General features: G+C 28.0%; 1 long non-coding RNA gene across 1 annotated transcript; it reads left to right on the top strand.

Annotated features, from left to right (window-relative positions):
* Nucleotides 1-944: 944 nt before the first annotated feature.
* On the top strand, nucleotides 945-27,028 carry LOC135925292 (uncharacterized). The gene is made up of 3 exons (XR_010571608.1): nucleotides 945-1,019; nucleotides 22,247-22,415; nucleotides 26,865-27,028. It is a non-coding gene; the product is annotated as an uncharacterized LOC135925292 (long non-coding RNA).

Here is a 27,028-nt window from a genome sequence, read left to right as displayed (position 1 = left end):
AATAATCAATAATAATAGTATAAAAATATATATATCCTCTGAGAAAAAGTTCTGTTAATTTTTTTTTAAAAAAATTAAATTTTATATTGTACAGAGACTTTAAAAAATATATTATTTTATTAAATTGGCCAAAAAAACTTCCTTTGCTTCAAGAGAAGCCAATTTATATATTTTGCGTGTTTTTCTTTTCATTTGGGAGAAATATTTATTTTTATTTTTGAGTGTTAATTTTTAATCAATAACATGCTTTAGAAAATATATATTTTTTTTATCCACTTGGTATGTAAAATGCTTTTTTTTTTAGAAAAAGAAATCATAATTATCCATCCTGCTCGACTTTTATGATTTGTATAAATTGGCAAAATAAATTGATAAGATAATAATCTTTTTTTTAATATTATGTCCGTGTCCGAAATATTATTAGGAAAAATAATTTGATCAATTATTTGTTTGTTTTTTTCCAATATTTTATTGTTTTTTTTATTATATTTGAAGTTTGGTTATTTCTTTTGATTAATTATATATAATTGGTTTATAAATGTAAATAACGAAAATTCATTTTGGAGTGGTAGATAATAAATGAATGAATGGCTTTATCGTTTACTTTATAAATTTGTTTGTACAAAAAATAAAAATTTAATAATAATAAATATTTTTATATAAATCTATTTATTTTATTGAATATGATATAGATATATTTTATTTTTTAATATTCCCTTTTTATAATTTTATTTAAGAAAACATGGTTCTTTCTTGTTTGAAACAGAAGGATTGATGGAGTAAATAACATTGTTAATTAAAAAAAATTATATTTTACTCATGATTTAAGCAAAATATAATTTACGGTTATTTTTAAAAGTTTAATTAAACTTGTATTTTGATTATATGAATTTTTATTTAGAATATATTAAAATTTGAAAAAATAATATTATATAACCTCCACTGTAATGTATGTCTTGCTTGTAAATAAATCTGCTATTAGTGAATACAATATTCTTCCCATAATTTCTACGTTCAAAGTAAACTTTTATAAATATCTTTATCTTAAATTATTTTTATATAATATTTACAATAAAAATACATATAATTCTAAGTAAAAACTAAGAAAAGTTCTAAATGAGTTATAATTTTCAATAGTTCTTTTCCTTCTTATTTTCATTCATCGAATTTCATATTCAATTCGTTTCGTTTCTAATAATTATATTTGACGTTTCGAATACATCGAATCAATATTCGAATGTGAATAAAAATTATTCGGTTGGAATAAATGGCTGATCATTTAATTGAATTAAAAAACTATTTTTTTTTTACTTGTGTCGATTTTATCTATTTCGTTTTTGAATAGGGTCTTCTATATCGTATACAAATTTTTTTCTAAAGTAGCTAATAACTATACTTATTGTTTTAGGGTGCGAATTTTCTAGACCTAATTCGAGTAAATATTATATAAATTGAATCAATGAGCCTAAATTTGAATTCTAGTTATAATTATAATTAGGAAATGATATTAATTTAACCCATTAAGCTTAATATGTTTAAAGTTTCTTTAAAATGATCTTAAATGCTTATTTACTTATGTTGTAGATAGGGGGGGGGGACTGGGTAAAGATAACCCTGGGGCTATAGTCAACTTTGTTTAAAACCACCATACTCGACCTTTAAATTTTTTAAAGAATAACATGTCAAGTGAAACTTTAGTTTTTCTAAAAAATATTGGAAACTATGTGTCCTAGCTCGATTTTTTTAAAACATAAATCTATTCACATTTTAGATTATATCATAAACAGAATATAAAGCTATTCAGATTTAAGAACATTATTTATAGGCATAAATATCCAGGATTATTGTAAAATGGAGGGAAATAGTAATGCAAAATCGCTCCATTTTTAAAAACGGATAATTCATTATTTTACCCAGAAAAATATTACTTAAGTTTGAAGATTGTGCTCTTAGATTGAACTAAGGTTTGAAACATCATTAGCGAAATCTCAAGGCTTAGTCACAGAAAATGGGCTCAAATGGAGCGATTTTGCACAACTAGAGGGAAAGACTTTTGTATGGTTATTTTTCCGGAAGAGGGGGAAAGGTAAAATTTTTATTAGCTTGAAATGGTAGTTACGAAAACTGTAGATTTGCTAAGGAAAAAAAGCTAACCCCCCCTCCCCTATTTCTTTAGTTATAGAATAGACCTCACTTAATTAATTTTCTAAAAAATAAATTATAATTTTCAAATTAAATAGCTATAAAGGGATATAAAATTTTTTATGTATATTTTGAAGTTGAATATTATTTTTAATTACAAAGGTTTATAATTTTAATAAATTTAGTTTTTCAATATTTTTTATAAAAACAAATTAATGAAATTTATTTTTAATTCCAACTCTTTTATATTAAAACAATCTGAAATATATTTTTATTTTGCTTATATATATGGCATTTTGTCAATTAATTCAATATTTGTCAGGGTCCTCTAACTAACACTAGGACGGGGGGGGGTGTACTAATCAATTATTAATGGGAATGACCTCAAAGGGATAAGTATGGAGAGGGTATATGGCATAGGCATAATCAAAAACCAATTCGAATCGAATAGTACATTATTCATATTCGATTTATCGTATTCGTACGAGTATTAAATCTACTATTCGTATTCGATTCGAATAATTGAAATTTTCGAAATAAAATAATTTTTTATTGCAAATTTAATTTTTAACATAAAAGATTATTTTCTGATGATAAAAAATAAGTGATCAAGTTATAAACAAAATTAAAATTTTTATTAATTTAATTGTTTCACTTATCGAAAGAACATTCAAAATTATGTTATTATCAATAAAATGGGCTGTTAGCTCTAGAAAAGGAACCTGTGTTGGGTTGGTCCAGATATCAGATGAAAAATTAATCTGACTTTTATTTTTGGGTATTATTTCTGTTATCAACTGTTCTTTTTCTGCAAATGTATATATGCAATTTAAGAGCGTTAGAGCATATTGATTTTACAGAACAATCAACATCATTTATAAAATCTTTAGTAATAACAGTTTATAAAGGTGTATTATTTAAATTAATTTTTGTTAAATAAAGAAATTGATGACTTAGGCTTTAAACAATTTTACTACAAGACAACTCATATCTGAGGTGTGAATGGAACCTATTGTAATTATTAATAAGTTGGAATGATGTTTTGCTTTTAAATTTTATAATGCTCTTGCAATCAAGCAGCCTTTTCTGTCTGTATTGATCGTATATAATCGCTATTTTTTGTGGAAATTTTGTGAACTTTAAGATCAAGCATAATTATTTCACCAGAATTATTCTCTTCATAATTAAGGTAGCTAACAAAAATTTATTGTGAAAATGTATTATATTTTAATATATTACTTTGGTTTGTGTAATTTTTTAACATAATTTGTCATAAAATTGATATTGACTTGTCATGAGATTCAAAAAATACGGGTAAATAAAAAGTTCAAATATTCCTCCAATTTCCACTCCAGAAAATTTTAAATCTGTGCTAATCTTTCTATAATCACATTACCTGTCAGATTGGAAGTTATCAATTAGAAATGACAAATGTTAGATTTTATTAAAAACAATTGATTAAACATTCCGAATAATTCGTTTTATTCGAATATAAATGATTATTCTTATTGAGACAATTTATTATTCGTATTCGTCATTATTCTATTCGAATCTTTTTTGAATAGGCCTAATGGCGGGTGTAATGTTATTAATTGGTTGGTTATGTAAAACCCAGACCCGGGGTCTAAAAATCGACTAAACCAGCTCTGAGCACGAACCCCGACCACAGACCCGGAGTTCAGATCCGCGGTTTAGACCCGGGGTTCAGCTAAATAACACATCTGAATTTTAAATATCTAGTAACAATTTAAATTTTCCTATAATTTAATATTAGAAATTATTTTCTTTTTTAAAAAATTTTTAAATCAATATATAAATCATTTTTCTTTGAGTTTTAAAATAATTTCCAGTATTAAAAAAAGGATTCAAAACAACAGACCGGTCGATGGGCCATGGAAATATTCTTAAAACGTGGTTAACCCTAACCCTAATTCTCAGGCTTAATAAATTAGTATCGCTATGCCCCATCCTAGTTCAGAATTAGGTGCGAACTTTCTAGCCCGATTTGTTTGATTTCATCGCTATTTTTTAGTATTGATTTTTTAAATAATTTTAGAAATGTATCTTGGACAAGTACATTTGATAGCATTAGTTCCTAAATTCGACAAGATGGAGCTTGAATGGGATATTTAGAATACTTTTGGATTCGTTTTTATTTAGGGGGGGGGGGTTTATAAAAAAGCATCTTTTTCTCCTGCCTATTCTGAAGTCAAAATATATAAAATCAATTTACACTTTTTATATAGTTTGTGTAATTGCTATAATTGGATTATGGCTAAATAAAGGTTTACTTGACTCAATCTTCAGGCGCTTGCCGAAGAAAATCCGTTAACTTTAAGGCGTTTTAATTTATATTAATTTCTTGAAAATTTGAGCCTCTATTTTTCTAAGAAAGACTCCGAAGCCAGAGTGATTTTAGGCTAAAAACTTGGTCTAGCCGATTTTTTAACGGCTATTTGGTTTAAAGAAATTTAAATTAAAATAGTGGTAAAACTTAAAAAGAATTAATTTTAATTAAAGTTAAATTATAGGAAGTTTTTAAAATAACGTTTTTCTCAACATTTTCTTTCAACTTCAAGTTTTTAAAAGTAAATGTGTTATTTTAATTATTTTTACAAACAATATATTTTTATCTCAATCGGTTTTATTTTTAATTTAATCAACATGTTTATTAAATCATCACAACACTGAAAAATAATAATTAATAATTCAAAAATATAAAAAAAATATATGCTGAGTGTTAAGTATAATTATGTTATGGCAAATTTTAAAAAATAATATGTTCAAGAAATAATTAATTCTCGATATTATAACTAAGAAATTTTTTTTAAGTTGTATTGTAATCCTATAAACCCCACAAAAGTTTTGAAGAGGGTTGTTAACTATATAATATAGAAACTAATATATATATAAATCAATTTAACATAGTCTGGAAGAGAAAAAAATGGATAGGTCAAAATTCCAATCAAAAGCACCCCAAGAAAATGAGAATCTTTATAATTAGAATGTATAATAAGATTTAATTTAAAATTAGTAAATGAGATTTATTTTTTCTTAGTTTTCGTTTATCAGAACCCGTGTCTAAACCATAAGTATAAACCACGGGGTAAGACAAAGCAAATTAACAACACTAGGCGGGTGTTTTGCTCTTCTGGAATTTTTTTTATTTTATGGGATTAAATTAATTTGCTTAAAATTTATACGCACTCCAAAACCAGTCCCAGGTCTTTATATTTATCCTATCAAGATAATAAATTACCATAAATATTGTCAATATTTTTATACATGATAAAAGTGAGAATATATTTTATCATTTAGGATTGATACCTAGTCTGAGTAACTTTTATGGAAAAATTTATTTGTAAAAATGTAAAATTTAAAAGTTACTTTTGACATGTTAAATGCATTTAAAACTTTTTATGAATATTTTTGCAAGACATTTTTAGAACCATTGAGGCGTAATATTAAAATATATTTATAATTTAAATTTCAGATATCAAAGTTTATTAGGTTTAAAATTATTTGATAAAAATTATCTGCCTGTGATAACAATACCCGATCTCCTAGTAATATTTTTTTCCACGAATCTGAAGCATATTTTATTATATTTTTTAAACATTAAACACTGATGGATATAAGAAAATTTTAATGAACTAAAACCTAAAATTACTATAATTTTATATAAAATATATATAACCCAAACTCATTATGATAATAACTTATTATTTATGTTTATAATCTGAAATGATTGTAAATTATATCTATTGAACAAAATGAAGAATCTAAAAAGATAGATAATGAAGAATTAAGATCATCGGGAGGTTAGTAATTAAATAAATATAATTATTTTTAAGACTTTTTGTGCTACAAGAAGAAAAACTGCAAAAATCCTGCCCGACACGATGGAGCCTTCAATATAGAGATGTCACAGCGTTTTGGATCTAGAACATGTTTTGATTACCCTTGGAGAAATATCAGAATGCCTCAGATATTGCACCTGAAGCTGATACATTATTAGGTTCAATAGGACAGCCGATTTTTTCTTCTCATTCGGATATATTAATAAATTATTTGATTGTACAACAATTTAATGCTATATTAAAAAAAAAATGATATGGATTTAGATGTAGTTACACGAATGTTATTATATAACGACTTAGAAAACTAAGAATATTATCTACCAAATATTTTTATGAGATCTATTTTGAGAATCGCAAGTCTCGACTTGCACCTCAGAGAACAATCGTTTCAATATTAACCTGGGCTCAATCTGGGGGATTACTATAGAATAACCGTTATATTCCACTTTTGGATATATTTTTGAATCAAATCAATGTACGATTTGTGATTCAGCAAATGGTTCTGCCTTAAAAATACTATTACCCGATATGAAAGATTAAGTTTAATAAATAATCCTCCAAGAAACGTGATGGCATACTATAAAATATATTTTGTAATTTTTAAAATCACTGTATATGCCAAAACAAACAAGTATCAATGAATGAAACTTATCTTCATTATGGAGAACAATCACCTATCTCAGAAGTACGACATCCGAAAATCGTTTGAATGGATTAATATAGATAGAGATTTAATCTTCAATTACAAAACAAATTATTGAAAAATTAGTGCAATCGCAAAGAATATTAAATTTCCATTTATGAAAGACATTTTGATCAACTTTTTAAATCCTCATATAAAGGGTTAATTCTATATTTAACTGTTATTTACATACCTGGTTATGTAGCTATAATATTTTTTAACAATATTATATTCGCTTTTGAATATCTTGTATTTTCCACATTTTTTGTTTTTCATTGTGTTCGTATTTGTCATTTTGAAAATATGATTGGTTCATATAAATTTCATGATGATACATTCTAATAGATTTTTAATAATCCATTAAAAATAATTTATAAAAAAATTATCCCATCCCAGGTAGAAATTTTTTGGCTATGCGCTTGGTCATTAACTACAAAAATGAATATTATAGTAATTTAATCATATTTCAATATCACTATCATGATTAGATATTAAGTTGTCTTAGACCCATGACCATAATCTGTTCTTAAATTAAAGCTTTGGGTATCAATAGGAATAATGACAGCTAAAATGGGTTCATGTTTACTATCATTACAAAATAATTGAAATCTGTAAAAAATATTATGGTTAGTGGGTAGATTCTACAAGCAGAAAACCCATTTTAAATATTATTTTGTGATTTCGTTGCCCTAGGAAATTTTTCCTTCACAAATTCGCTATTTTATTCTTTGCCATATAGCCTTAGGAGGAATGAGTTAGCTTAAGTGACTATTACCTCTTCTATATATCTATATAAGCTAGAAACTCTGAGATTCAGTCAATTGGTAGCTTAAAGATTAGGAATATCTCTCATAAATTTGATAAAATTTAAATGAGTATACTTTTAGCCTTAAGTAAATACAATAGAAAATTTTATGAAAAGTGCGAAAATTGATCAATTCTACTACATTAACATATGGTAGATAATAATATGTATAGAAATACAATTTTAACCAAATTTGAGACAATTAGTTTTAAAGATTAAAAGGTAATGACATTTTACTTTTTAAAATAAAAAATCTCACCTGCTATATAACCCCGGTCTCTGTTGTGTAATAGGATTTATTTGATTAAAAATTCGAATATATTAAAATTTTTCTAACAATATATTTGGCATATATATGTAATATGTTACAGTCAATACGTGTAAAAATCAATACATGTATATTGACTGATTCAATTAGTCGATGCGTGTATTGACCGAAATTGTTTTGGTAAATAATCTATCTTAGCTCATTATTTTATTTAAAGAAATTCTACCGTAACAACTCTGATCTAGATAATATTAAATCTATCCAAATAAAATACAATGAGCAATTGAGTATACATTCATATTCTATACGAATTTTTGTATATATTTTAATTTATTTAAAATATACTCGGGTCTGGCCGTATATTCTAAAACCAAAAAATTAAACCATTATTAGCTATGAAAATTAAAAATAAATAAAATATATTTAAAAAAAAATCCGAATCAGGCCTGAAAATATAAACCTGGGCCGGGCCGAAAAATTTTTTAAAAAAAAATCCGGGACGGACCGTGCAAATGGTACCACTGCAGGTCGCTCTCTGATATATATATATATTAAATAAATACAAAGGGCTTCAAACCGAACCACGAAACCTAAACGAACCGTTATAATTTTCTGAACCTAAACCATAACCGAACCCCGAACTATTATAAATATTTTTAAATCGGTTTAAACCAATTCATAACGGTTTTTAACATAATTAATTTAAATTATGTAATTGATATTTTAATTTTCCTTGGGGGCAATTTAAATTCGTTCAATTAAATTTTTTTTTTCAATTAAATCGCTAATATTTTCAAATCCAATCAATACAAAATTTATTGGTCTTACTTTATATACTCAATTTAATAGAGATTAGGCAAATTATTAGTTAATTATAAAAAATAATCTTCATGATTAAATTAAAGAAGGAGTAAAAATATAAATATTTGTAAAACCGGAACGAATCGAAAAGAACCGTTATAAATTCTAAACCAAACCGAACCGATATAAACAATAAAAACTGAAATGGAACAAAACCTTTATAAAAGTTTAAACTAAAAACCGAAACTAACAGAACCCCTATATTTTCGAAGCTCTGATAAATTAATATTAATAAAGAGTAGTTCAAATTTTGACGACAAAATTGTCTGAACATTACGTAGATTAGTTATACTTAGACCAGATTAAAAATTGGCCACTGCGTTTTGTTTTAAAAACTATTGGCGATCGGCGGCTCCTCATTTTTCGCGTCAGCAATTTATATCGGCGGCGGGGCGGCAAAATTTCTTATCTAAAACATTATTCTCAATTTTTTTTATTAATTTTTTTGCATAAATATTAGAATTAATAATTTATTTTAAACATTTGCCAAATAAAATTTAGTAAAAAAAGCCCCATTTTCTTAAATTATTTTACGGCCGGATCGGGGTTTGGGTTACGCCTAAAGGTCTCTGGTATATATATCATAACAAACTTAAATCATTATCTTTCAAATAATAAATAAGAGAATAATATCACACAAGCGCGTACGCAGGAATTTGGTCTGGGGGGGGGGAATAATAAAATTTTTTAAGAATTATTATCGTTTTTTAAAAATATCAGGCATAAATTTATTAGGACTAATAACTATTCCGAATACACAATTTTAAATTAATGTGAATTATAATAAAATTTATATGTAAAGAATCACTTAAATGTCCCAAAATAGAAATTTGAATTTTTTGAGTCTTTACACAAAAAGTTTCTTAGGAATAATTGTATTTTGTATGTTATATATTTACAATGTAAAATCCAATCTTCGTTGGGATTGAGCTAATTTTTCAATTATCTCATCCTTGCTTGTCGTCAAATGCCTATGAATATTCAAAAGATCCAAACCTTTCAATCTATTTTCAGATGTTGTACTTCTTGGTATGTTTTTTAGAGACCTGCAGGCCTGGCCCCTGGGCCGCACAGTATTTTAATTTTTTTAAATACCGGGCCGGGCCCAAAATTTTTTAAGGCCCGAATTTTTTTAAAAAAACACCCAAGCCGGGTCTGAATTATTTTTAAAAAAACACCCAGGCCGGGCTGTATTTTTTTAAACAGCTATATTTGAAATCGTTATTATTAGCAATAAAAATTAAAAATAAATATAATTTATTTTAAAAAAATCCGGGCCGGGTCTGAAAATTTTATTTTAAAAAAAGCCGGGCCAGGCCTGAAAATTTTTTAAAAAAAGCCGAGCCGGGCCTAAAAATTTTTTTAAAAAAAGCCGGCCGGGCCGTAAAAGATCTTTAAAAAAAATCCGGGCCGTGCCCTGCAAATGGTACTTCTGCAGGCCTCTGTTATTCTTCTTAAAAAAGAGAATGTTCTCTCATTCGTTTACTAATGGGAAGAGTTTATAAATCCTTTTAATACATTGGGAATTTAATCTAAAATGTGTTTGAAATAATGCAGAGCATCCATAGCATTTTTTGGGACTATATCAACCATAGTTAATCTTATAAACATAGTTATTCAGCTAGTAAGGCATCATAATATACTTTAACATCTTCATAATCAAAATCTAACAAATATTTTTTTTTCTATCACCATCTGAAAAAGGTTGGGAAGGCTTTTGTGGAAGTAATATTTGCAGATTAGTAAGTGCTGCATGATGAATTAGAAATTCATTTATTTGGGTTATATTATAAATGTATCTGTATCTAAAATAAAATCTTCGATCCTATATTAATGTTTTAACGATGAGCTTGCCTTGCTACAAGTCGAGGGAGACAAATATTAAACATGTATAGCTTTGCTTTTGACTCAACAATAAAATATAAAATATGAAATTCTTCATCAACATTAGCCCTAATTTCCTTGAGTTCTGATAAAATGCTCTCCGCTATTTTCATCTTCTTAATCAAGTCAATGTCATGTTTTTGAAAAGTAATACTTAAAATAGTTGTATAATTAAATAATACATTCTAATGAGAAATAATATTTGGAATAAGCATTGAATCCAATAATTTTCTTGCTGAGGAAATATTTCTTTCAGGCCATTGTGATATTTCAGTAATAGCAAATAATTGGCTCTTCTAACTCCTTAAAAGCTGTTACTGCTTGATGGCAGAGACTCTATTTCGTTGGACAAGGTTGCAATTTCTTTTTCCCTGTTGGACCAGAAGTTTCAGAAATAATTATTATTTGACTAGAAATTTGAAAATGGTAGATAAATATTACGCCACTAAAAATTTGAAAATAATAAGTTAATATTACACCGGAAAACTTGAAATCGAAATTAATTGATAAAATAACTTATGAATGTGATAATAAATGTAATTAAATATATATTAATATGAGATACAAATAAATATTAACAAATATAAATTAATATAAACAATAATATTTTTAAAAAATATATCCGGCATCTGCATTTTTTAGCTTTGGGGCCCGCTGCGCACGCCAATGATATCACAGCAAGGCAGTAACATTTAGTGATTTATATTTAAAAGGATTACATTCAATAAAATTTTGTTCTTAAGGACAAAATCCTAATAAGAAAATATATACTAGATTCAGACATTTCAATATTTTTATATTAGCCTCCTTTAATAATTTTTATATTTTATATTATATACTCTTTATCAAAATAGTTTTATAATGATTATTTTTCCTTTTGTAAATCCCAATGGAATACATATTATATTTATCGAGCATGCCAAGTTAATTTTTTTTTAGCTAAAGCTTTCAAAAATAGAAATTAATGTTCAAAAAAAAATGAATATTTGGGTGTGTCAATAGGAAAAATAAAAATATAAATGAGAGAGGAAAAGAAAGAAGGGAAGTGAAGAACTTAAAACTAAATAAAATAGGCAATGAAGGGAGAGAAAATAAAAGGAAGGAAGGAAGGAAGGAAGGAAGGAAGGAAGGAAGGAAGGAAGGAAGGAAGGAAGGAAGGAAGGAAGGAAGGAAGGAAGTAAGGAAGATGACCAAGTCTTATTTCGTATTGCTTTCAATTCCAATTTTAAAATAACTTATGACAATCATTTTGCAATTTTTTTTTTTAGAAAGGTCACATAAAAATTAATTTTAAAAAATTACACTTTTTCTTGTGGTATTAAAATTTGTAAAAATAAAATAAAATTGTGTCATAAAATATTGATTGGAATATTTTAGGTACTTCTTTTATCACATTATTCGATTTTATTGCTTAAAGAACTATAAAGATTTTTTAAAAAAAAATAAATATTATAAAGAAATCTATTCAATTTCTCATACAATATAATCACATGACCTCGTAAATAATTATGACAAAATTAGATCTTACATTTTCCAAAAATAAAATACCATGCCATTTATTCTCCTCATTACCTCTCATTCAAAGTTAACGTGAATTCGCGGCTAAGTATAGATAATTATCTCATATTGTATACTTCGCTGCCAATTCGCGCTAACTGTGATTGAGAAGTTAGAACCCTGCAAATTCAATTTTACTTTACCCAAGCCCAGCCCAAAATTTTTAATTATTTTTAAGCCCGACCCAATATTTTTTGTTTAGGGCTCAAGCTCTAGCCATCGATATTCGTTTACGATAAATGCTAAAGTTAACTAAAAATAGGAATATTATATTCCTAAATTATTGAATAATTTATAATCAATTAAATCAAAGACCTGTAGGCCTTACACACAACAAGCCGCCGTAAAATTATGTGATTTAAAAAAAATGGGTTGGATCAACCTTATACAAAAATTAAACCCTGGTTGGCCTTATTATAGAAAAACTATTCATATATTTGCCCATTTTTAAATTTTCTTTTTGCGTTTAAAAATGATGAAATTTAAAAAATCAGAGTCTCCCGCAAAATGATCAAGATACATGTCTAACATTAATAATGGTAACCAAATTTTATTTTTTAACCCAGGCCTGGCGAGGCTTAAAATAAAAAAAATATCTGAGTCATGTCTAAAAATTCGAACTCTACAGGTCTATGATCTTCATTTTCCAATAGTTATATTATATGGCATGATAAGAAGAGGAATGACAAAAATTAAGCCTATAAATTTTTATAAAATAAAAATAACAAGGTTATATATTTTATAAAATATTTTAAAATTTTATGAATCTTTACTCACAATCTACACTACCAATATTAATATTAAAATCCAATTGCTTTTGATCCAATTATTTAAATATTTATTATAATTAAACCGTGTCCTGACCAGAGACCTTCATGGGCCGGACCGGCCTGTAACCCATACCCAATCATGGGGCGGGTATGGGCCTATAATATATTTTCTAGCGGGCCTGGATTTTTTATCTGTTTTTAATGGCTTGGGCTTAAAAAAATTTTAACTTAAATTTTTGTTTAAAAAAGTTGCTAACTTAATAAATTATTTGAGCCAGATTTGGGAATTTTTTTGAATACTAAACATGAGCCGGGTCGGGTCGAATTTTTTTACTGCGAGTCTGGGCCGGGCTTGAACAAAAAATTAAGGCCCATGAAGGTCTCTCATCCTTACTCGCGTTATTTCTAAACAGAAATCTATTTAGCTTTCTATATAACATCCTCTAAAGAGAATAAAAAGAAAGAGGCTATTTAGATTTGGTACACAATTTTAGTTCAAAATCTGAATAGACTGGTGTAAAAGAAAATTAGTTTCAAAAATAGGACGAACCATGACAGGGCCTTAGAATATTTTAATAAATATTCTATACTTAATATAAGGAAATAAAGTATGATACTGTGTGCTAAATTTGATTAGTTTTTAGTTCCATATTATTTTGATGAATAAAATAATACACGGAAATGAATAAAGCTTCTAATTGCCCCATGATCAGTTTTATTCAACCGTACTACATTTTATGGGCATTGTTATTTGTTATAATAAGGGGAAAAAGATTATATGCCAAATCTTTATTTTGTTTAATAATATACTAATAAATAATGGAGGCAATACCAATTCATTTGGATTACCCTTTCAACTGTAAATTTAATTTATAACTTGATAAGTATATAAACTTAGTGTTGTTCAACGGCACAATTTGAGTCGTTTTTTAAACAACTAAATGTTTTAGTTAGAAAAAATATTGTCAAAGCATCCAGATCGCTAATAGATTTTCAAAGCTAAACCTTTGTGCCATGAATTTGGGAATGAGAAACCTTGATGTATTCAGAATAAATTGATTTTTGATAATTTAAAATTCGATATTTAAGATCAGCCTATGACTTACCGTAATTTTTATTTCGCTTATAACTGATTTTTATCTATTGGCTGAAAAAAACTAATCGATGAAGTACTAAGTCCTAATCATGCATTACATAATGTTCATTGATTCTAATTTTTCTTCTAACATGATGCCAATTTTGACGATTTTTTTTATTTTGCCCAAACGGGTTGACGCAGTAGAGGTATGAAATACGCACTAATTATTGACATAAAGTTCCGAGATTATGCTTTCAGATGTTTGGCTAACTTTACGCTTTAAGACGTGATATCATAGGTTTTTGATTCTCGTTTATTTTTTAAATGGCTGGCGAAATTGATTAGAGAATTAATAAGACAGTATCGAATAGAACTTCTATATTCTCCTTTCTGGCATGATGCTAATTTTGACAATTCTTTATTTTTTACCAATAAGTCTTCTCTTTAAACCAACTACCAAACGAAAGAGAAACAAGCAATAAAATATACTAATAAAGCCCTACTTAATGGTTTAGTAATAAGTTATAGAATTAGTGTTACCAAAATATAGCTCATTTCACGCTTAGAGCGTGACGTCATAGTTTCTATTTTGTCTATAACTCAGTTTCTTTTCGTGGTTCAGATATTTGAGTGAGGAATTGAAAGTACTAGTCAGGAATTAAATATTGGCGCACACCCGATATAGTTTTTTCTATTTCCCATTTTAGCACTATATCTATTTTGGCAATTTTCTTTTTTTCTGTATACTTTCTACCATACAAATTAAATTAATATACCATTATATAATCTAAACATTGATAAAATTTACTGCATAATTGCTTCCAGTCACTTTTTAATCTTAAGGTTGCAAAATCTTGTTACTAATAAAAAATTTTATATTGGGTACTATACTGGTTAAAGTCAGACTAATAAATCACAAAACATTGCAATATTTTATTTAGAATTAGGGCTTGATTTTAACCATCTTTGATGGAAATTATGTAAAGACCACGGAAAAATCAATAATATACAAGAAATTTTTATAGAACCCCCCCCTCCCCATTGGAAAATCTTGGCTATGCCACTGATTGTTCGGATATATATAAATGATAATATTATAACTAAACTTTAATTTTTAGCAATTAAAGACGCTTTTATATTATATTTTAAAAATAATACTTTACTAGAATATTTATTAATGTTAATAATCATATTTCTTTCTATTCATATCATATGACATTAATTTTAATCCATAAGTTAATTAAAAACTAATAACAAATATGTTGATATTTTTAGCAAAAAATAATATTCCTTCGAGGATTTTCTTTCCCCGACTTTCAATAAATTATTAAAAAATATAATTTTTTTGGATTATTGGTAGAGTGCAATCGATCTATATTTTATTTATATAACATTTGTCTTTATTTTGGCGGGGTTTCCCACTTTCAAGATGTTTGTATATATTAAGGAATTTTCATTAGTATACCTACTTCTGGGAAAAATATATTTTATAAGATTATAATTGCATTGTATTGTATCGAATATATATTATGCTTATGTTGGGTGAATTTTTGAAATTTAATTAATAAAGAATTCCAAAAAAAGTTCGCTTATTGTTTGTTTGTCGTGATTTTTGCCGATCTGAATTGTTCAGCGTAGTTATATATTTTTCAAGCCTATTCTGAAAACTTTAGAATCCTTTCGAAAAATAAATAAAATTTAATATTTTTTAAAAAAATATATTGAACCCTGAACCCTAAATTTTAAAAAGGATTTGGGTTCAGTAAAATATTGAGGGTTCAGGTTCTAATGCCCTGCTTTCGCAGCTACGATTAATAACAAAAAATTTTCTAAGTAACTTTGATATTCATTCACAATTCGTGAAGATCACGGTCCTCCCGCCATGACTGTGGTCGAAATTGAAAAGACAGGACATATAAATACTGTGGTATCGTTTTTTTCTTATAAATATTTACTCTTATATTGCTTATTTTAATTTTGCATACGAAACGCGTAATAAGATATCTATAAATGTAAGATTATTTAATGGGCATTCTTTGGTCGGCATATTTCTATTACCAGAAAGGCAGTGGGAAGATATGGTTTAAAGGTAAAGAAAATTTATATTTTGTTTTTCGCAATTTCAGTTGAACGGCAGTTGTTGATTGATTCTACAAATCCAGGCAAGAGGCCGGCTCAAATCCCATGGAATATGAGATACTCCATCATGTCATTAGCTTATCAGACCTGTGGTTTCTAGAATTAATGATATGTTAACTTTTGTTAGTTTTCAAGATTATTATGTCTTGTAGACCGTCCTTTTTGGAATTTACTGAAGAGGCTGGTGTGAATGTCCTTCGGACAATTAGTGTGGAGTCTATTTCCATACATGTCCTAGGATAAACACAGTTCATTTGGTATGTTATTGTTTTTTTATGAATTACATTTTGTATTTCTTTTTTTTGAAAATAATAATTAATGCTTGCCCACTGTGCATAGTTTCATTTGTCATAATCATGTCTGCTTTAAATTTTTCTTTAGCAAAATTTTTATATCTTCTTGCTTGCCATGCCATAATCAAAAATAAGTGTCTTTATTTCAATTGATTCATTTATCATGTACGCTTTCATTTTGTATTTTCTAAAAAAAATTCTATCTCATAAATATCATAATTTAATTTTTATTTTCTTAAACAATTATTTGGTAAAAATTTATTTTTTGGAAGAATTTTTATTTTTTATGGGTGAGTTAGGTAAGCGAGGAATTTTTTTCCAAAAATCATTTCAGACTGACTAATAATAAAACCATGGGCAACCATGCTAAAAATTTTTAAATAATGGGCGGGTTAATTATCCCCTAAACTAATGGCGGATGGGTAATTTTTTTTTAAAACAATAGAGGCACGGGATTTTAGATAAAAACTTGCCATTGTCAATATTGACCCCCGCCCCCCTTCTTCTTGATAATTGTGAATATTTGCTATAAAATAAAATTTATCTTTGATATGTAATTATTCTATTAAGTACTCAGTCTTTTATTATTATACAATTTTCATTAAATTTATTCATTTTGATTTTGTACCAGTAATAATATTTGGGATTTCAGTGGCAGTGTATTTTAGTAATTTAGGGGTCAAAACTAATTTCAAGAGAGGAGAGGAGGGTTAAATCATCAGGGCAGGGACAAACTTTTTATGGGGTACGGTGTAAAAAAAATAGGTGAGTAAAATTGTCCGGAGCTTAGGGGTTGTAGAAGCCATTGATGCTATTCATCATCAGGCTATCAATAAGAGTAGTATCAGCTATAACGCCTTCGCCTTTCTGAGTCATTATCTCCTCCAAAAAGTTGCTATTCCAAGGGATACATTTTTCTGATGTATTTTAAATAGTCAGAAGTTTTACTTATTAGTATTTCTATGAATAATAAATTTAATGATAGAACGATCTTACAATTTTTTTTTCAAATAATTTTTTAAAATAAAAAATAAAATACAATAAATATAATAGGGGAGACCGAGGCTATCCTGCAGGTGGAGTAAAAATACAACCAGCGATAACTTTTTCATTTTTAGGGCAAAAGACATATTTATATACATACCATCTATCATATTTTTTGCCTTAAGGAAAGAATACTCATTCAAATTTTATGAAATTTATATGCCATATTGCTGAATGCTAGGTTACAGATTAAATTATATCCAAAGTTTCTAGCTTATCTTGAAAAATTTATATAGCCATTTAAGCTAATTCACTACCCCCGGGGCAAAAAAAAATTAAATTGCATTGGAATAATTATTAAAATCTAAAAACGATAAAAAATAAATAAAATTGGGTTTAATGAGTGGCAAAAGTTATAAGTATTAAAAACGCGAAAACGGGATAAAGTGTACCAAATGTCTTGAATGGGCACATTCAAGTTGTGCTAGGTATGATCTATTTTATGTACCCCTTGTGAAGATTAATTTTTTAAAATATTTATCATTTGTAAATCATATGTGTTCATTATTTTATTTTTATTTCTCTTTAGCTTTCACCTTTTCTGGTGGTAAGCTCCTTCAACATCTCTCTCCACTTTATGTTATTCATACAATCTCTTTTATCTAATTTATACTTCTTTATATTGGCTCTAACTTTATGGCCCCATTGAAGTTTTGGCCTTCCTCTTTTACGTTTGCCCATCACTTCCAAACTCTCAACCTTATTTCCTATGTAGTTCATAGGCCTTCTCATTGTGTGCCCATACTACCTAAGTCTGTTTACCATTAACTTAGTCTTAATGGGCACTACCTTTAAACTACTTAGTATTCTTGTACTGAGCACTTTATCCTTTCTTGTTACCCTAGCAATCATCCTCAGCATTCCCATCTCCATAGTTTGTAGACTTCTCTCGTTTGATTCTTTGGTTTGGCCATGTTTCCGAACTATATAGAATAGTTGGTTGTACTATGGAACTGTAAATTTTTCCCTTTAATTTGTGTGGGATTCTTTTGTCAAATAGCACTCCAGATAAAGATCTCCACTTTAACCACCCTTGATTAATTTTACTCTTTATCTCTTTTTCTATTGTGCCGTTTGTTTGTATAGTGCCAAATATTTGCAGCTTTCAATTGCCGATATCTGCCATTCATTTATATCAATACTCTCTGTTTCATCTCCTCCTATCACCATATACTCCGTCTTTTCTTTATTTACTTTTAGTCCGTGCTTTTCTAGGATATTTATCCAACTCACTAATCTTTCTTTCATTTCATCCTTGGATTCGGCAAGTATCACAATATCATCTGCAAATATCATAATCCACAGGACTGTTTCAGGTATAGACTCTGCTAATACATCTATTACTGTAATGAAGAGAAGTGGGCTGAGAGCCGACCCTTGATGAACTCCTTCGACTATTGTGAAGCCTGCTGAAGTACCTGTTGTGTTACGGACCATTGTTGTATGAGCCCATATACATATCCTGTATTATTCTTATATATTTTTCGGGAACCTTTTTGTGGCGTAGCGCCCACCAGATAAGTTTTCTTGGGATTCTATCGAAGGCCTTTTCTAGATCGAGAAATACCATGTGTAGCTTTTTGTTCTTTTCCCTGTATTTTTCACTCATTTGCCTAATTGCGTGGATAGCATCAGTTGTTGATCTTCCAGGCATAAAGCCAAACTGAGTCTCTCTTATTTCGAGTATGTCTCTTAATCTTTTTTCTATTATTTTTTCGTATAGTTTTAGACAGTGTGACATTAGTTTTATGCCCCTGTAATTTTGACAATTGTGCGGATCCCCTTTATTTTTGAAGATAGGAACTAGATAGCTCTGCCTCCATTTTTGGGTAACCTCTTCATTTCCAAGTATTTTATTGTACAGATTTGTGAGGAGATGTATTCCATCATCTCCTAGTGCTTTAAGGCTTTCTATTGGAATATCGTTTGGACCCCTAGCTTTGTTGTTTTTCATATGCTTGAGACATGTGATTATTTCTTGTTCTGTTATAGGTTGTACAAGGTTTTGACATGGGTAGTGTTCGTCTAGATGTAGTATGTGGGGATTAAAGTTGAGAAACTCCTGAAAATATTCTTTCCATCTGTTCATTATTTCTTTTTCCTTTATTATTAATTTCCCATCTTTATTCTTGATTACTTTCGGAGCTCCGTTTATATCCCTATAATTTTTTTCTCGCTGTTTGGCTAATCTGTATATTTTATTTTGCCCTTCTTTGGTATGTAGTTCTTCTTACATGTCATTGTATGCCATAGATTTGGCCCTAGCCACCGCCTTTGTAGCTAATCTCTTAGATTTTTTGTATCTAGTCTTGTCATCTGGGTTTTTGGATTTGTACCATATTTTATAAAGGGCTTTTTTCTCCTGTATAGTGGTTTGTACCTTTTCATTTTACCACCATAGTTCTTTGTATGATTTATTACCTCCCCTTGTCAAGCCTAGTGTCGATTTGGCAGTGTCTATTAATCTGAATGAAAGGTCTGTCCACATTTTTTCACTGACTTGTGAGGAATCTATTGTTTCAATGTTTGCATTGATTGCAAAGGCATCTGTCATTGTTTTTAATTTGTCCCATTTGATGCATGGTTCCAGTTTTATCTTGTTTTGAGTGGATTTATTAGAGATGTGTAAATCCATGACTAGTAGCTTGTGTTGTGCGGCGATATCTTCTCCTGGGATGACTTTGCAGTCTATTACATCTTTTAATCTTCTGCGAGAGATTAGCATGTAATCTATCTGTGTTTTCCTTGTACCACTTTCGTAAATGACTGTCTTTTTTCCTATAGTAGGTGTTGATTAAGGCAAGGTCGAAGGCTTGCGCAAATTTCAGTACATGCTCTCCTTCATCATTTCTTTCTCCATATCCAAAACTACCATGATGCCTTTTGTAGCTATCTCTTGCTTTCCCCACATGTGCATTTAAGTCACCACCAATTATGACTAGGTCATCCTTAGGGATTTCCATTACAGCTTCATCAAGGATAGCTCTAAAGTCATCTTTCTCTTCTTCCTTGCAACCCGTTTGAGGAGCATATACTGAAAGGATGTGTAGTATTGATTAACCAATGCAGAGTTTTATCTTCATTAGTCTATCAGAGATCCTGTTGACTTCTACTACTGAGGAGGTTAGATCTTGACTGAGGATGATGCCGACACCGTTCCTATTGCTAACAATTCCATTATAGTACAATTTATACCCATCTCCAATCATCAAAGTCTTCTGTCCCTTCCATTTCGACTCTTGTATGCACGCTATATCAACTTTTCTCTTGTTCAACATTGATGCCAATTCTCTCGTCTTACCTTTAAGCGTCCCAATATTCAAACTTGCTAATCTTGTCTTCTTTGCTTTGACCTTTACTTTACTCTTCACAGGATGGAGGTCTACACCCTGCGCGTCGCTTGGAGAGAATATTTCCATTTGTTTCCTTCATTTTGTTTATTGGACAGGTATCCTTAGCACCCGGCTCTCCAGGCCTGTCGGTGACCGGGGTGTCATCTCTAAGCTCCGAAATTCATCTTACCATATGTCTTAACACATCAGTCATCGAAGAAAAACTTGAAAGTTTTTATGCTCCTTACCAGGATTGAACCTGCGTCCTTCTTCGTTCTTCTGTTTCGAAGCATACATCTAACCCATTAGGCCACCCTGGCGATAATATGTGTTCATTATAACAATAAAAAATAAAAATTTTGTGTTTTGTATGTTGAATTTTATATTTGCCAAATTTTATCATAAAAGAATAAAACACCTATATAATCACAAATTTATCCTATTAATATTAACGGATAAATAAAAATTAGTATTTTAGATTCGATTTAGTATAGCCCCGGTCAAGATGGGACCGAGGACCATTGACAAAGGTCGGACTGAACCATTGATCTGATTTACTATAAATCACCCAAATATTCCTATATTTTATATTCATTCAATATACGTTTCCAATGGGAAATCTAACATGTTGCACAATATAAATGATTATATTACTTAATTTTTAAGATTATGTCAGTTATTTTTTTATATATATTTATCTTGCGACCTTAGCTTATATATATTTTTATTACCATCATTGAGGTCTTAAAAACGAAATGTCGCATTTTATTTAAAATAAGAGTGTTAATTTTACTTTTTAGATGGAGTTAAAAAAAAAATTTTTACGACCATTTTAAAATATCATTAAAATTGTTTGTTTAGAAAAAAAAGGAATAACATAATTTTTCCTAATAAAACAAATTATATTATATAATATTAAATTACGATCTCGGAATATTAAATTTCGAAACTTTTTTTTGGAAATCTATTGAAATTTGTCAATGCTCGTTTTCAAAATTTTTTTTAAAAGTTGAACACTAACCAAAGTATTACAATTGATTGACAGTATCAAAAATGTTAATGACTAATAAGCCTATATTATAAAACTTATATATTTTAATAAATAAAAGTAATTTTATTTCGACCTCTCAATTTGAAAAGAAGAAGACATTTATGAGGAATGATAAGAAATGTTTTGGAATAAAAGAAACTATATTTTACTTTCTTTTATTATAAATTAAAAATAACCTAAAAATAAATTTTCTAAAAGTAATTAGCGAAGCAACTAGAAAATATATTTTTTTAATATCCTTTATAGAGTTTAGAAGATAACTAGTGCAAAATATTTTTACTGGTCGGGCCAGAAATTTTCAAAATTTTTTAAAGCTTATAATTTAAGGTTTAGGTAAATTTATGGTTTTTTCCTTCATGGAAAATGAGCCAAGAATATTTTTTGAAAATTGTCACGTACTGGTTGTGCCGGGCCGCATCGACCTTTGATACTCTATACCTATTTTTTTATTTATGCAAAATAATTCCCATATTTATTTAGGGAATGGAATATAAAAACCAATAAATGACGAAAATTCACTTAAAGTATAAATGATTATAATGTAGAGGTAAAGCAGAATAATCACCTATCTTTTAATTATAACAAAACTTCCGATGAAATTAATCAAATGCATCAAAAGGACCTGATGTGCTCTTGATTTCTTACACAAGTATAAAATTATATACTATATAACATGCTACAGTTATAAGCCGCTTTAACGTTTCTCAAATCTCATGGAACAAGGGATTTAAAGCGTTTAAAAGTGGGAAACGTTAAAACCAAAAAAACAAAATCTAAATTATAAGATTTTTAGGACCAGAAACCAACGTTAAATCGGGAGAACGAGCGGATTATACACTGTACATAAAATCAATCTTATATATATTACCTGTGCGTGGCCGGCTTATGCCGCGGCTACCGGCAATTTGCCATGTAGAAGAAACCACCACTAAGTTCAGTGGGCTGCCGAGCTCACCGCCGATTTTAAATTTAGGGGCAGGGTGTGGGTTTTTAAAAAAAATTCCATTTAATTGTATTTTATATATTTATTTTCTCACATCAACAATTTAAAATTAAATTAAGATGTGAATTATATTAATATTTTCATTTACAATTTTTATTCTTATTTATGGATGAATTAAATTTGAACAATGATAATAAATAAAATTAGTTTGATCTGGTCTGAAGGTGAGGTTTAGTATTTTAGAATATAAGAAAAACACTATAATGCATGCCATTCACAATACAGAATATATTTAAAGAGTCTGTTGAATTTCTTTCCATCCAAAAGGAATCTACAATTTCTAGGTTTATTATTTCAATGAATTTGATAGCTCCTATATTATTTGCTTTATAAAAATGTGCTAAAGAAACTTGATCACAGGTTTCCAATTACCGATTTAAATAATTTAAAATTTATTATTTATAAATGAATATTTATTTAAAATATTTTGAGAAAGCTACTTGATCCAAGATTCCAAGGTCTCAAAATTATTTTGATACAAATTCTACCACACCATTACAATTTTTAATTAGACATTCAGAACTTATCGACTTGATAGATATACAGAATATGGAGATTAAAATCAGGTCCGAGAAACCGAACCCTCAAAATTTCGTTGAAACCAAACCAGAACCATTTTTTAAAATTTAGGGTTCAGGGTCCATGCTTTTTAAAAAATGTTTTCATTTTATTTTAAACTTTTATTTATTTTGAAAAATATGTTAAAAATAATATAATTTAAAAAATATGCAATTTATGATTTTCATTAATAAAATATTTCCTATTTAGAAAATATAAATTAAATTAAACTTAATTAATTACTAGGTTATGAATCATTCTCATCAAAATTTATATTATCGGATCTACGTGGAAATTCTCATCACTATAATTTATATTGTCGGATCTACGTGGAAGACTTAATGACGAAATTTTAGAAGATATTAATGATTTTTTTAAAATTGAAATATAATATTATTGTTTAAAATGTATTGTAGTATTATATTATACTAACTGATAGCCCGTCAAGAATGACAGGGAATTAGAATTTTCTCCGTATGGATAAATCATAAATTTTACCTTCATTTGACGATGGATGAATTAGAGTCAAATTAGAGGAATAGATTATCCGTATTCATCCTTCTAATTCTATAAATTTTTAGAGAAAAGACCAAATATATTATTGAAAATATGAGATATAAAAAATATGATTTGTGAGTTATGATATTTATCAATTCTTTTAAGAAATTTTCCACATCCAGACGCAATGGTTTTTGCTCTCTCACTTCGTTTAAAATCTACATTCTTCTCAAAGAATCATTTAAATGCTTTTAAAACCTTCCAAAATACTCTTTTAAAAAAAGACCTGCCATAGATTCGAATCAATTATGGGGGCAAACCAGATTATCTCACAAACACTGTGGTAGTATCCATGGGCTATTTAGAAGATTATTAGCAAGAATAATTGCCATGGGTCAAAACTCAGGGTCTTAACTTATTAAGTATACTTATCAATTAGGATTTGGTGTTAAGGGAGAAGGCAAAATAGCTCATGCCATTTGTATTCCAAAATCCTCCTGCTAACATGGTTATTATCAAAGTAGACTTTAAAAATGCTTTCAATACAAATTTTGTGAACATTTCATAAATTGTTTTTATCCCAAATTTCCTGTTCATTCAAAATTCTTAGAGACATACTGTAACATTAAAACTCCTTTATTCAGCCCACATGTCATAGATTCTGACCAAAGTCAGCAGGGGGCAAACGCCCTCGTTTAATTTACGTTGGTATTCATTATCTCATCCATTATCTTAAATCTAAATTTGATTTGGGTATAAATTTGGTATCTTGATGATGGAACAATCTGTGATGCTCTTCCTAAAATAATTGATTTTCAATTTCTTGAAGTCAATTTTAAAAGACTCATTCTTAATAAGTTCAAATCCGAAATCTGTTTCCATGATAACAATATACAAAACCCTCATCTAGCAAAATTAAATTTTTTATTATTTATAAATAATAAAAATTTTTTAAAAAAATAAGGAAATTAATATAATTTAAAAAAAGTATAAACTTGAATTAAGAAAAAAGCATCGCTGGGATTCGAACCTATGACCCTCCTCACATTTGTAAACGACGCTCTTGCCGATTACCCCATAGACGCTTTTAAAAAATCGTAAATTTTTAAATATATATTATAAATTGTGACACTGTACACGGCTTTTATATTATTAAATATATATTATAATTATGATGATAAATCATTTTTATGGAAATATTAGTTAAAATAAATTTTAAAGAAAAATGATGTTTCTATTATTTTAACTAATTATTATAAGTCATTATTTTTCTGATCTCCTAATCCTGAACCCGAACCGGGTGGAGAGAGTTTTCACTGAACCCAAACCCGAACCCATTTTTTAGAAGGAGGGTTCACAACCCTGGTTAAAATAAAGGGTAACGCTATATTGCGAAAGTCGCTTGAAAACATTCCCTCTAAGTAACGATTATAATTATGCTATTATCTACTTGACCAGCAAACCAAAACAAAATGCACCACTTTTAAAAAAGAAATAGACCGTTAGAAAGTTATTTTATCGCTGGGTTGTAGGGTTAATACTAAATGCTAAATGAACATCGTCATGCCCCACCAATCGAATCATAATTATTTAAGAAAATTATAATTAAACTAAATTGATTTCGAATTTATTTATATTTCTTATTTAATATTTTATTTGCTTTTGAAATTTATATCATATATAGATTAGAGGTCTGCAATGGGCGAAACAAAAATTTGGACAATGGGTGGGTAGGTAGGCAATTTTTAAAAATCAGTAGGTGCCAGGCCATATAAAATTAAATCTTTTTCATTATAATTTTAGTATAGATCCATAATGATACAATGCTTTTTATATATTATATATATAATATTTTTCTCATCGTTTATCCGACGTATAAATGTACATTTTTAAAATGAAATCATTTTTTGTTATTTCATAAATAAAAATGTATTGGAAATTAAATTTTATATTACTTATTTGGCAATATAATTTTATACATAACACAATATGCTTCTTTTAAATTGTATTTGACAAATATCAAGTATCTAATATAAAAAAGGCGGTGGAAGAAATTTTTTAAAACATCTTAATTTTTATTCCATGCTTCTATGCTTCTTTGCTAAATGAAAAAATATCAAATAAATATTTTCCTTTTAATTTTGAAATATTAGATATATTACTAAATTGTTTAGCCCATATGCTGAACACAATTCTAAGGAATACATTTCAACCAAATTTTATTTTGGAAACTACTACCGAGATAATCAATATTTTGTCAACTGCAAAATTGTTGACATATTTTAAAAAAAGGGAATGTGAAACATTCATAGATTTATAAGTCTATGGAAGCCAAGACCTTAGAACAAAATATTCGCATAAAATGGAATGCACAAAAAGCATTTATATAATATATGACGAGAATTCTGTGTTTTTATAGTCTCGTGACATGATTGGTAAAATGGGGTCACACACACTATATTTTCTTAAATTATAAAATATTTTTGCCGGTATATCTGAATCATTTTTTTATATAAGGTTTTAAAAAATCTAAAGAAGATGACGAGCGTTAGTTAAAAAAAATTTTTAAATAACGGGCGGGAGGGCAAAAAATTCTAATAACAATGGACGGCCGAGTTTACATTTTTTCCAAAACAATTAGTCGGCGAGTGGGTCATTTTTTAAAACAACGAGTGGATGGGTTTGTTGATTAAAACCAACCCATTGTGGATATCTGATGTAGATAGCTGTTTTATTTTTGTATTATTAATAAATAAATAAAATATTAGTGACTCTAAGTAATCTTTGATTTAACATCTATTTGCGGAGGCAAGGAATATAAAAATTATTAAAGGAAGACAATGAAAAGATTAAAAACTGTATTACCTATAATGAAACTACGAGTACCAAAATAAATTGTATAAAAATAAAATTGTATTATTAATTATTCTCATTAAAAAATATTGAATTAATAGTGTCTCTTGGTTCCCCGTTAATTTTTTGATTTAAATTGATATAAGATGACTAATAATGAATTTATTTATTTATTATGAATCATAGAAAATATACTACCCCGGGGTATAAATCGATGCTAAAAATTCGTTTCAAATCGTTAGAAGAATTCAAAAGTGGAATAGCTTTTACATATGAAAATATAACGAATAATCTCAAAAATTGGACCTACATTTTTATTCCCTTAATACAAATACTGCTTAAGTTATATG

This window comes from Gordionus sp. m RMFG-2023, chromosome 2, assembly GCF_954871325.1.
Source record: "Gordionus sp. m RMFG-2023 chromosome 2, tfGorSpeb1-WG-v2, whole genome shotgun sequence".
Classification (NCBI taxonomy): Eukaryota; Metazoa; Nematomorpha; class Gordioida; order Chordodea; family Parachordodidae; genus Gordionus; species Gordionus sp. m RMFG-2023.
The sequence above is the reverse complement of the archived record's forward strand: the minus strand, read 5'-3'. Positions and strand labels throughout refer to the sequence as shown.